Source organism: Pinus tabuliformis, chromosome X, assembly GCF_031772625.1.
Source record: "Pinus tabuliformis cultivar Carrire ecotype Pingquan chromosome X, CPIR1, whole genome shotgun sequence".
Classification (NCBI taxonomy): domain Eukaryota; kingdom Viridiplantae; phylum Streptophyta; class Pinopsida; order Pinales; family Pinaceae; genus Pinus; species Pinus tabuliformis.
In genome coordinates, this window is record NC_142308.1 from 1,049,111,116 (window position 1) to 1,049,121,273 (window position 10,158).

Below are 10,158 nucleotides of genomic sequence, written 5' to 3' on the forward strand. Positions count from 1 at the left end.
GGTGAGTGAAATGGATATTATAGAATTTTTACAGAGAATATTCATAAGTTGGTAGGGACTCTCGCGAGAGAAATGAGGCTCTTTCACGAGGCGAAACAATTGGTGATGGCAAAAAGCCTAAGAGATTTCAGGATAAAGGACTCCACCATCTTGCTAGTTGCGGGTCTAAAAGGAGGTGCTATGGGTGTTGGACATCTCTTGCTTCAAAGCCTATGTCTTTTAAGGATGTTCTGAAGTCGGATATCAATCCTATGTTACACAAGGAGTTCTCAGGTCTGGCCTTTGTCGTAGATCACTTTTCAAACACTCCTATTCTAGATGTGAATGAGATCATCAACAAGAAAAGGAAGAAATATTTTGGAATCCATCTGTTATATGTCGCTTCAATGGTTTTTGGCCTTTGCTTGCCCTTTGGGACTTGGTTCATCAGAACTAGTCACAAAACATAGATTTATTGTTCTATTTGAAAGGTTTTTTTGTAGTTTTCTTTAAAGTCCTTGAAAACCGGAAGAGGATTTTAGACCAGGGTCCCTGGTTTTGGGGCAGAGCGGGTTTTTCGATCCAACAATTATTTCTGGAGTTTAATCTGGTTACCATGAAGTCCTTTCCTGTACTGGTTTGGGTTAGGCTCCCAAACTTGCCCCTTCAGTGGATCTTGCCAAAGATCTTAGAGGACATTGAAGACTTTGTAGGTTGTTATATCAAGGTAGACAGTGAAATATTGTCAAAGGGCTTCATGAGTTTTGTATTGATATGTGTGGAAGTGGACCTCAGTGAAGGTTTTCTAGACAAAATTATCCTCAAGTGTGGAGACAAGAAGTATTCCCAATCTTTGGACTATGAAAACACTGTGTTTAGGGGTAAAACCTGCCAACAACCTAGGCACCTTCAACATGTGTGTCCCTTACCTAAAGGGACTACTGGCTATCAAGAGGCAAAGAGAAACAATCGTCGCTGCCATGATCCAAAACCAACAACAAGTGCCAAGAATTCGGCAGATCAAAAAGAGAATAGCTCTCGACAGCGGAAGAAATCAAGTAACAACTCAACATCTCAAGATCCAGGTCGGACCCCAGTTATTCCGACATAATCTTTGGCGAAGGAAAATCCTTCGCCAAAGTAGAAGGAGAGATTGTTAGCTTCATCATTGCTTGCAATTTGTGGGCAAAAGCGTCATCATGAATTAGAACAATCTGATGGCAAGAAAGACATGTTAAATCTCACTGGTCCAGAGGCCATGACAATCTCTCAAGAAAATGAGCAAATGGCTTTAGCATTATCTATATCAGATGGTGTTGTAGGATGCATTGATGTCTGTAGGAGAAAGGAGAAAGAGGAAAAACTCATGATTCTCCATGGTCTTTGAATCCAAGGATGTAGTAGATGGTAGTAGATGATATTTGATGTTATTTGGTTTTCTGGAAGTAATAGAATTAAATTTAGAAAAAAACTACTTCGGATATAAATTTCAACCTTTGATTTATGTATACTACTAAGAATATTAGAATATTTTGTGGAGGTTAAACCCCTACCATCTATTTAAGAATTATTGATAATTAAAATAAAATTCTAAAAGCTCTATTCCAAAATAGACATGCCTAAGCCTATCAACCACTATTATATTAAAAGACACTGAGCTAAAGCTCAGTTTAGATAAATGAATTACATAAGCAAGTTGAAACCAGTGGGCTTGATAGGAATGGAGTCGGTATCAACAACCATCTATAGAATTCTGACCTGGAAACTTTTGAACAAAATGTTACAATATCTATAGTATTCCACTTGTATATTCACTAACACTGGCATAATAAAAAACAAAATTTACAAAGCATCCATCCCTTTTGCCCCTATTAAGAAAAAGGGACATACCCCTTTTTCCATTGCCACCAAAGTTCACCTTGATTTGGCCTTACTCCAAATTAGCCATGTGATCAAACTTGAAGTTGGTTGATCTGAGAACATGGAGACATTTCTTCATGGGAATAGACTAATACAACTAATAAATCTGCTTCAAAATCTAACTTAACTTTGTATTTCAGGAGAAAAATCTCGAATATAAATAATGAATTATATTAAAAAAATAAAAAAAATTACCAAAAACAATCACCCCAAACTCCTACCTTCACAATTTGACTCATATCATGGTTCAAAAAAATTCCCGACTCCTAAAATCAACCATAAATAAATTGCTATACTCTGAGGAGAATAAGAACAATAATATGAATTGGGTAAACAGTAGTTTTTAGAATAATATCAATAATATGCATTGGGTAAACAGTAGGTTTTTAGAGAACGAGAGTGGAATAAATCCCAAGCCTTTGGGACTACATTGAGAATAGCATCTTTCCTCGGGAAGATCTTTTGGTTGCGGATCTCATGAGGCGTCTGCTGGCAAAAATAAAAATAGATATAATAGTATTCGTAACAAATGAATAGAAGACATTTAAAACAGTTTCACACGACACCAACCACATGGAGTGAGTTGTCAGTTTGATAGAACCATCAAGAAAACTGAGTTACATGAAACATTTAAAACATTTGAGATCATGAAACTAACCACATTTAAAACATGAGGCAAACCATCATTCTCCAAAGAAAACTTAGTTATTGGGTATTGATTTCTTTAATAGAGATCCAATGTTCAAGTCTTCAATTTTCAATTTTTGTTTAATAGGTGTATTATTTTTTCATTGTTTTGAGAGGTTTATTTTATAATTCAGTGTGATATGTGATATGTATTATATTTGTCTTTTATCAAAGTTGAAATTTTACTACGGTAAATATAATTTTAAAAAATAAAAAAAAAAAATCATACAAAATATTTAAATAATATCGATTTATACAAAAATTTACACGTATTTAAAATGGATGTTTATTAGCATTGCGGACAAATCATAATGGGCTAAAAAAAATCATTAATTTGTTAAGTCGAAGTACTTCTTTGTGATAACGTCAGAATATTGAAGATTCAAATCACTAACTACTAACTAACTAATTTATTTATATATAAAAAAGGAAAATGAGTAGACCTCCGTCCAATTACCAAGCAGACTTGGTATGGGTTAATGGGACTGCAACTAAACGGGACATCTACTGTTTGAGCTCGCCCAATAAACTACTAAGACTTGGTATGAGTTAATGAGAGTCGAGACTGCAACTAAATCCCAGGTCTGGTCTTCTTTCAATGAAGGTGAATTTTGAGATAACAATGAGAGGGATCTTTTGGACTTGGACTTCAAGTGGCATACGCTGGAAAATATAGACATGAGGTATTCACAACAAAAGAGTAGAAGACATTTAAAAGTAGTTTCACACAAGACAACCCACATGGGTTGGTTGTGAATTTGATAGAACCATGAACTCTCAAAACAAAACTTAGTTACATGGTTATCACAACTTAGAGAAGAAAAGGCATAGCCAAATAGAATTTGCAGATCTTGGACCACTTGAAGCAGTTATCGCTGAAACAACGGAGTAGTCTTTATTTGGATATTGATTTCTTTAACAGAGATCCAATGGTGAGGACTTCAGCTTTCTCTGATGGATTTATCACCTCTTGTCTATTAACATGTTTTCTAGAAGTGATCTGTAGCATTATTAGAAATTCAATCACAGCTAACAGTGGCCATGTCTATTTGCATTCATAAGATTAGATCACCAACCTTCTCAGATAAATTATAGTTGGCCAAAAAGTTATTGATTTGTTAAGACTAAGTACTTGTTTGTTATAAGACACAAAAATATTGAAGTTAAAACCAAATAATTACCAATTTATTCTCAGAAGAGTTAATGCGCTCAAAATATATGAATATATACAGTAATGTACAAGTTAATTGAGAAAACATGGAACAGACATGGAACATCCTAGGATATCACGACAACCCTAAGCTCTAAGAACATAATACAATCAGTCCAATCTTACAAGCAATTCTCTGTTCTGTTTAAATTTAGACAATTCACCACCATAAGTTACTGAATTAAAGGCGTTGAAGCAGCCAAGATGAGGCATCATGAACTTTTTCAATCATCAAGCCAATCCAAACTAAAACGTTCTTCGATGACCTCAACTACGAGATTAGGCATGGTAGAGGCTTTGATAGCCAGCCACTGTCGTTCAGTGCTCTCATCACAGATTACACATCTGAGAGATCTTAGTTTGGCTAATGCTTTAGGCAGCTTCTTCAGTCCAGAGCACTCCCTCATATCCAGAATCTTTAAGTTTGATAGCTGATCAAATTCCATGGGAAGGTCCTTCAAAGACCTGCATAATGAAATATCAAGAAATTCGAGTTGCTGAAGTGCACAAATGGAAGGAGGAAGCATTGACAAACTTGGGCATATGCAGACAATCTCAGCACCCTAAGTGACCTTAACCTCCCAAAGTCATCAGGTAACTTTTGGATAAGATGACAATTAGTGACAGATAACTTCTGGAGGTAAGTTAAATTGCATATGTTTCCAGGCAGTTCCTCCAAATCACTGCAGTGGTCAAAGTTAATTTCTTGAAATTTTGGAGACTTTGGAAAGTCATGTCCCTTATCCAATAAAGTCATATTCCCCAAACCCTCACATAGGCATACAGACAACTTTTCCAAGCTCTCTGAGGATCTACAATACTCATAAAGAGGAGACACAATCAACCTCCCAAGTAGTACAGACTTTATTTGAGGAAATGCAGGGAAGCTCGGCAGCCCATGAAGTGTTGAACGCTTAGAACTGTAATTGTATATTATAGCAACCTTCAGTTTTGGCATGGTATGTAAAAATGTTGGAAGACAGTAACGACTGGCAGCGAAAAACAAAGTCAATACTTCCACCTCAGGAAAGTTTATTTGACACCAATTTTGCTCTTCCATTGGACCTACAGTTCCCAGAAATGTAAAAGTCAGTATGCTATGCTGATAAAAAATGTTTATCTAACATCTTAATAAATTTGGAACATAAGTAGATTGATCAAAAAATGATTCAATGTGTAGGCAGTGAAAGAAAACAAGTTTCGGTAGTGACCTGTATAAATTGAAACAAATTGAGCCTTAGATGCCTGATCTTTGAGCGTTAGCCATTTTGTGGGAATATTATCCTCCTTGCGACGTATAAAAAGCCTCTTACAATGAATGGCACTATCCTGGTTGGCCAGACGGAAGGCTAAATCTCGCATCACATCATGTTGAGAAAAAGAGAGCTCGGAGGCACAGCCAAATGAGATGGCCCGACACCTGACACATCAAAAACTTATATTAACTAAGAGGAGTGAACTCGAAAGCCTCTTATGTCCCCGCTGGTTAACACGTTGATCCTACCTTCCTAATTTCTAATAAATCGTGTAAAAATATTTAAGCCTAAAATTGCTGGTATAGTTAATTTTTCTCATATATTTTGCCTCAAATTTTCTGCAAAGTTCATGCTCTATCAAAGGATGCCACAAGCACAACAAATTAAGTTCAGATACAAATATGAACAGAGCAAAACAATCAAACAGGTTTATGAAAGGTAGCAAATCTAAACAAGTTCCTTACCCTGGGTCGCTTGTGAGATTTAATAGACTACGACTTGCAAGTTCTAACAAGACCACAAAAGCGTCTTGCCATTCCATCCCACGGGTGTAAACCCAAATGTCCAACAATGCATCTGCGCTGAACTTTCTACCTTTGGGAAATGCCCCCAAGTCCAAAAAGCACTGCTTCGACTCCTCATCTAGGACATCTATACTTGTTTCCAAGCAATGAGAAAGCTCATCTCTGTGATATTCTGATATTGATTGTCCTCTGGAAAGTCTCTTCTTAGCATTTTCCCAAACGGGCCGGGGCTCACCGCGCAAAGAGCTTGCAATAACCTTGAGGGCAAGTGGTAAGCCCTTACACTCTGCTTCAACCTACAAATACAGTACAGAAATTCATAGTATTAAAACTTTTCCTGCGCTTCTATCACAGGCGTTGCAATTTTAAACTTACATAAAACAATTTATTTCCATGAGAAGGACAGAAAATCAATTTGATTTCAACATGCTATCCTCGGATGCAAAGCATCAAGAATGAGATAGAGAAACAATCAGGGTCTAATTCATACCATTTTAACAAGATCCTCATCTTCTGTTATTGGAATCGAAGGCTGTCCAAAGGCCCAAAAACAGAAAAGTGACAGGGCATCAGCCTTCTGCAACATGTCTATGTTATAGACACGGGTATTATTTGAAGTCGGAATAGTGTAATCCTGTCTTGTTGTGATAATTGTCTTGTATCCCTCTGCTTCAAACAACAACTGTTCCACACTTGATCTTGCCCAAACATCGTCCAAAACCACCAAAGTTTTTGGATGTCCTTTTAAACGAATATTATTCTTCAGTTGGTTGTGTGCATCCTCTATGCTCTGAAAATCAGGCCTTCTGCCACCAATTATCTTATCCCACAGAGTCTCTAAAAGGCCCTTTACATTTGGAGAATGTGCAACAGTAATGAAAATTATATTGTTCTGAAAGAAATCTGAAAATCACAGACAAGAAAACGCATTACAAACGAAAGTGAAGCAATTAAATGGGAGTTTGGAGTGAAAATTCAAAAGGGGATTTGCTCTAACCTTTGACTTGGGGATCGTTGCAAAGGGCTAACGCAAGAGTGGTTTTGCCACTTCCTCCCATACCTTTTACCCCAACTACATTAACCCCATTCTGAAATATTAGGCTTTGCTTGACATCATTCACAAGATTATTCAATCCAACTACGAAATTCGGCATATCCGGGACTTGGGAGTTGGAGCTGCTGGTGGGTTCTTTAGCCATTGTAGTATCATAGGACTCATCAATGGAGGTCTCGAATAACTGGCCTGTACTCATTTGATGAAGCATGAAGGAATTGGAACTGGCATCCTTAGTCATCTTGGAATTAACACTGTCGATTATATGCCGACCCATTTCTTCCATACGCTTCAATCGTTCCTCACAGGCCAGTTATTCGAGACCTCCATTGATGAGTCCTATGATACCTGTATGTGTCGGCATATATTCTACCTGTTAATTCTACCTTATATTCTACCTGTAGGATTTTCTTTCCATATCGATATCTTCTATATAAATTAAAACTACTGATTCCCTCTAATTTCTTCACAAGGTAAAGGCCATCTTGCAGCTTGTCTTGAATGTCCTTCAACGGCGGGCCTCTGTGAGATGAGGGGTCTGATTCAGAAGAAATCCTAGAGATTTCATCAATGGTAGGCTTGAGGCCTAAAAGCTTTTGCCTGAGTTCCTTGCTGGAAGATTTGCTGGAAATGATGCTATTCATGACGGTTCTAATTACTATGAACAACTCGCTAATGCAATTCCGATATTCGACTGAGAAATGGAGCCGACTATTTAATCCAAACAAGTTAGACACGTTACGTGGATAAGTTAGACACGTTATACAGAAACTTATCCAGAATGAGTCACCATAGAAACAGCAACACACAAAAATCTGTGCGCCGCATATTTATCAAAACAGTATATTTTTATGGGCAATTGGAATTCACTGATGTCGGTTTAGGTGCTCCAACGGCCAATGCACTGACAGCATTTGACCGTTGTCGGTTTTGGGCCTTCCAGTCAACGTGATCTGTTCACAGCTTTAACTAAAACTAATATATTTTTATCCATCGTATTTAACAAAAACCAGCGATATGCATGCCTCTTACCCCTACTCCCAACATTCATGCTCCAGATGATCCTCACATTGTCACATCCTACCAGCTCACATTCAAAATGATTTTGATATGGATTTTCACTCTGTCACATCCCACCGCTTCATATTCAAATCGGTGATCCCGATTCCCACCCATCCATATTCAAAATCTTAACGTTTTTCATCCCACCGCTTCATATTCAAATCTTATCTTAGCATTTTTTCTCAATTCAAAATAATTTTGATATTTTAAGATAAAATTTGATAAGGATTTTTGTAAATCTAAGTTATCGTTGTTAAAATTTAAAATTTTAGATGTTTTTGATGGTGCTGAATCTATTTCCATTATCAAAAATACGATTCAAATGCTGTTTCTACAAGATTTTTTTAAAAAAAATTGCCCAAATTCTAACCACTTTTGGCTATCCCGACAATTCCTCTGCTTCGATAAACAACTACATTCAAATCCTATAAAATATCTTAATACTCTTTCCCAATTCAAAATCATTTTGATATCTTTATTGCTATTTTCCAGTATATGTGCACAAATCAGTGAAGTTTTTCTTTCACTTTTCATCACGAATAACAGTTTTCAGCAACATCAAAGATATTTGTGATAATATTGTAGATGAATGTAACTTTCAAAGTTAAAACTTTGAAAATGATTTCCCAAACATCGAAGATGCGTGTGATAATAATAATGTAGATTAATGTACATTTTATTATTATCCCATAAAAAACTATCATAGATCTTATCTTTTTGTGTTTTTAATATCTTCCTAACGATTTCTCAAAAAGATTACATTGTGACTAAATTGTTTTTGGGATAAGATTTTTATGTAAAGAATATAAGCGGGATAAGAGTGAAATATTGTAATTTTATAAATCTAACCGGGATCAAAGTGAAATATTGTAATTTAATAAAATAGAATATTTAACACTACGTGGCATATGTATTAAAATAAGCGTAATAAAATAAATGAAATATAAACTTTAGTCCAATACTAAAATGCATCGTGGATAAGATTTTTACCTGAATATAAGCTAGAGAAGAGTGAAGTATTGTAATTAAATAAAACGAATATTTAAGGCCACATCACCTATGCATTTAAATAAAATAAAGGAAATATAAATGTTAATCTAATACTATAATATTATATGATAGAATAGTTTTCAAGTGTGATTTTTTTTTTGGAGTTTTTAGTAGATTTTTTGTCGGATTTTGGCAAAAAAATTTGTAGCTAAATCTTGATTTGTGTTGTTTAAACAGATTTTTTTTCACTACATATATGGATTCAGCACCCTCAAAACCTTGTGCTACTTTGATTGTAAATAGTTCACCTGTCAAACTTGTGATTTCGATGAATCCCTACTAAATTCTAGACGAATAAACCAGAAAGTTTTCCAAAAAGTCACACTTAAAACTAAACATTATTTATATTATTTTTTTGATATATAATTTGGTTTTAAATAATAGTAATATTTGTACATAAGATAATGATGTAAAAAACTTGAAGACTTTGTTTTAATATGAAAAATAGGACAAATTTTGGAAGACTTACTGAATTGGAAAGTTTTGAGGTGAGGGAAGAAATAGGCATGTCATCGTAGATTTTACACAAATGTTACAAGAAGTAAAAAAAAATTGACCTCATCATTTTGTTGGATTCACAATTATCATGAGAGTGGAAGTGAATCAATATAATGACAATATTTACTTATTAAACATTCAAACATCATAAAACATCAATCTCATAAACTGAACAAGTAACAAAAGATATGCATGGAAACCCTTACAAGAGAAAACCACAAAACTTCTTTATATGAAAGTTATTGTAGGCACCAACCTACAAGAGACACTAATCCCTTTGGTTGTTTGTAGGCACCAAACTACAAGAGACACCATTCCCCTTTGTTGCTTTGTAGCCACCAACCTATAGGAGACACCAATCCCCTCTGCTACTTGTAGACAACAATGTACAAGAGAGACCAATCCACTCTACTACAAGATTTGCATGCACCAACCTACAAGAGACATCAATCCCAACTATTGCAAATATTCATCATCACCAACCTACTTCATTGAATTTGTTTGCTTCATCATAATGTCTATTAGCTACTTTGGCTTTCACCATGTCTATTTGTTGCTTCTACCTTCATCAAATCTACTTGTTGCTTCTTCATTCACTAGGCATACTTCTCCCAAAACTTGTTTCTTTTGGTTTCTTCCCAAGAAAGAAATTGCATATCATGCCATGTATTCGATATTGTAAATTTGGTTCTAAAATTGTTGTCATTGATATCTTGCTATATCTTCTATGTCTCTTATCTATTTCACAGTTTGAAGCATTTTAGAAAGAAAGTTATAACAAATATTTGAAGCATTCTTTAGGAGCATTCATGAACACTAACTTCCTCGGATCATCTCTCTAAAATTATAGAGAAACAAGATATGAAATTTCTAGCATAGGTAGGTTGATATTTCTTCTCTATCTCCTCTATATTTCAC

General features: G+C 35.4%; 1 pseudogene across 1 annotated transcript; it reads right to left on the reverse strand.

The window, feature by feature from the left end:
* Nucleotides 1–3,786: 3,786 nt before the first annotated feature.
* LOC149143403 (putative disease resistance protein At5g47280) lies at nt 3,787–6,935 on the reverse strand (annotated as a pseudogene). The gene is made up of 5 exons (XR_016265287.1): nt 6,574–6,935; nt 6,067–6,479; nt 5,517–5,872; nt 5,008–5,216; nt 3,787–4,861 (listed from the first exon to the last, which is right to left on the reverse strand). The product of XR_016265287.1 is annotated as a putative disease resistance protein At5g47280 (transcript).
* Nucleotides 6,936–10,158: the final 3,223 nt, after the last annotated feature.